Below are 3248 nucleotides of genomic sequence, written 5' to 3' on the forward strand. Positions count from 1 at the left end.
TTCTTTAAAAAAATCCAGCATTGCCCCTATACACATTTTGCTTTCAGAGCGAATAATGAAGAAAGCAACAACTTCACTTTCACCATTGCCATCTACAGCTAATAAAACAAATAGTGGCAACTTATAATTGTTCAGTTTGTATGTGGCATCAAAAATTAAATTTCCGGATATTTCCTAAACACTACTTGCATTCTAGTATCTTGAAAATACACACATATTAACTCTTTCGTTTCTTCTTCATATGCTACATTTATGACAGCTCCTGGTATACACTTCATAAAGTCAAGCATCCTTTCCAAATCTGTCAGTCCATCTTTTTTCTCATTTTGTTGCAATTTTGTTGATATATTATGCAGTGATTTTAGTATTACAGGTTTTCCTCCTCTCTGCTCCATCAAATTTGCTTGAATTTTTTTCTTATTGCCTCCTGTCTTTATGCTAAGTTCAGCTTCTTTCATCTCCTCTGCATTTAATCTCAACTTCTCTGGAAGATATCTGAACCTTTCTTCACTAAGTGCGTGATTACAGTGTTCCAAAAACGATTCTTTAACGACTAAAAAGGCATTACTAGCGCTTAACTTCAGCCTGAAGTTACATCCAAGCTTCCCAGTTTTAACATTCGGCCTAATGCCTTTTGCCGATGACTGTTTATGAATCTGTAATTTTTTACATTCAAATCTAACATATTTGTACAATAGCGTTTCACGATGTTTATGCCCCTCGTAAAAGTTTTCTTATCTTGTTTTAATCAAAACAGAGAAACTTTGATTTTCATACATTTCTTTCGCCCTTTCAAGTTCAAAATATGTGGAAAACTTGCTTCCACACTCAAAAGGCAAGAACTTTTTTGTCATATCCATCGTTCCTCGAGTTATGTCAAACACGTGAATTTCAGTAACAGTAACTAAAAATTAATTACCAAAGAAATCGCATAGAAGGAAGACAAACAGAAACTACTAAAAACGCTTTTTATTGATGAGCAAGGTTTAACAACATTCGCTCTCGCAACCGCCTGCATTACGGAAATCGGTGTCAAATGCTAGTACCTGCGGCGGATTGTGCGCATGCGCGAACATATGTGGTGCGAATAGCCAAAAGACTATTCGCACCGACCGGTGCGAATAGCCACTGCGGAACGCTGCGGTTTGAACGGTAAATGAACTCCGTGGTTGTAATGGTTAAATGGTTACCGTTAATGGTTTAAACGGTAAGATTAATTAACTCCGTGAATATTCTTTTGTTTGAGCTATGAATCGTCGATGGGAAGTAACAGTGCTCGCAAAGCTGGAAGGATATTGGATGTGCCTCAATCACCGATTCAACGTATCCTTCATGAGATATTGCAGCTCTGTCCCTATAAATTGCAGTCACTGCATTAATTACAACCGAGAGACAGAGCTATGAGGGAATCATTTGCCAACTGCGCTATGGCAAGAATTGAAAGGAACTCTTAGTGGTTGTTCAACGTTTTCTGAACGGAGAAGGAGCACTTAACAGCACACGGGAATGTCAACACCCAGAACACACGTACATGAATAACGTCGAATCCTCGAGAATACACGACGAAGTCACTCCATCCAGCCAATTTGACAGTCTGGTGTTTTGACTTCATCTAATTTTTCACTGCCGGACCATTCTTCGTTGAAGAACCGTTTCCCATATCTCGCTGGAAAACGTGCACAGTAACCGCTGAGCGTTATCTCGCTCTTTTGCGTGACAAAGTCGTGCTCAAATTAAATCAAAGAGGTGTGTTATCTGTAATAAGCTTTATGCAGGATGGTGCGTCCCCACACTATGCCAATCCAGTAAAACGATTCCTGTTAAGTACCTTTGGTGAAGATAGAGTGATCAATCGAGGTTGCAAGATCGCAAGGCCTCTATGATCACTCGACCTCACTTAGGCCGAATTCTGGCTGTGAGGCGATTTGAAATCACTTGTGTAGCGTTCATTTTCTTCAACACTGGGCGAACTCAAAGATACTCTTTGTCGTGAGGTCTCTGCAATTCATTCCGACATGTTGCATTCATTAGTAACGGGCGTTGTGAGTCTCCCGTAATCGTACAGAGTTCTGGAGGTCATGTTGAACAATTGATATTGCAAAAGTAAATTAATGGAGCGTACTGTTGTCCTGTTCATTGTGTTTCGAGTAGTCAGCGTCCTCTGTCGGTGACATTTTTAACTAAAACTTTTTTTGCTGCTAAAAAACTCCGACTTCCTTGTGAGCCCTTTCTTGCAAAATGCACTTCTTTATCATAATTTCTTCCTTTTTTATGAATTTTTAAAGTTTTAACAAACTCTTGACTCGCCCGATATTTTAACACACATGGAGTTTCTCTACAGTATGAATATCTCCAAGAGAGTTGGTTCAGAGTTTTAACACAGTCTCTGTTTGTCTTTCCCGATATTAGATGTGGTAAGCCTGTAATGGATTTTCAGAATACTATATACTGATGCGCTTGAACCTAAAGTTGAATAGCTATTGTATTCAGAATCTGGTCATGGTCATTCAGAATTTGGTCATGGTCATTCAGAATTTGGTCATGGAATTACTTACTACGTTATGTCATGACAATCATTTGTACTTGAATTCTGTTAACTCAGAAATTACTAATTTTAACCTAAAGAGCTTCAGAATTGCGGCATGCATTAGGTGATGAAACATTTAACTACACTTCATAATTACTGTAGTAGAAGCATTTCAAGGTGGAAACTCCTAAATGATCCATATAACACATTCTGAAAGGCAAGCAATGTGAATAGTTATGAGTAGACAGTGAATACAGACTATTGTGTCAAATCGTCTCAGAAACGATTTGAATGGAGTTATGAAGAAGCGAAAAACTTTCGCTGAAGAAAATTTGGTTTCTCTTGAAGATAATATAAGCTGCATATTGCCACGCTCTAGCACTGGCACCACAATCTGATGGGAACTTTTAAACCCAGACTTTGCACACCTAACATTGACTTACTGATATCCAATTTCAGGGCATTCCTAACACTAAACAAGAGTTAGATGGGAAACATTTGACAGGAAAGTTACAGGAAACTTCTCATTTTTTGCATCGTTTTTTCTTCCCATATATGCAGCAACGTCTTTTCACTAAGAAACACATCAGATGATTGCCCAAACTCTACATCTCGCGTAACTTCAGCTCCAAAATTGTAAAGTGAAACGGAAAAAGGATGTACGTGATGATCGATGACAACTTCAGTATACAGTCCACTGCTGTGTTAAAATACTAATACT

The sequence above is a fragment of the Stegodyphus dumicola genome, chromosome 11 (genome assembly GCF_044657685.1).
Source record: "Stegodyphus dumicola isolate Sdum_Otavi_A_Nest chromosome 11, ASM4465768v1".
Taxonomy (NCBI): domain Eukaryota; kingdom Metazoa; phylum Arthropoda; class Arachnida; order Araneae; family Eresidae; genus Stegodyphus; species Stegodyphus dumicola.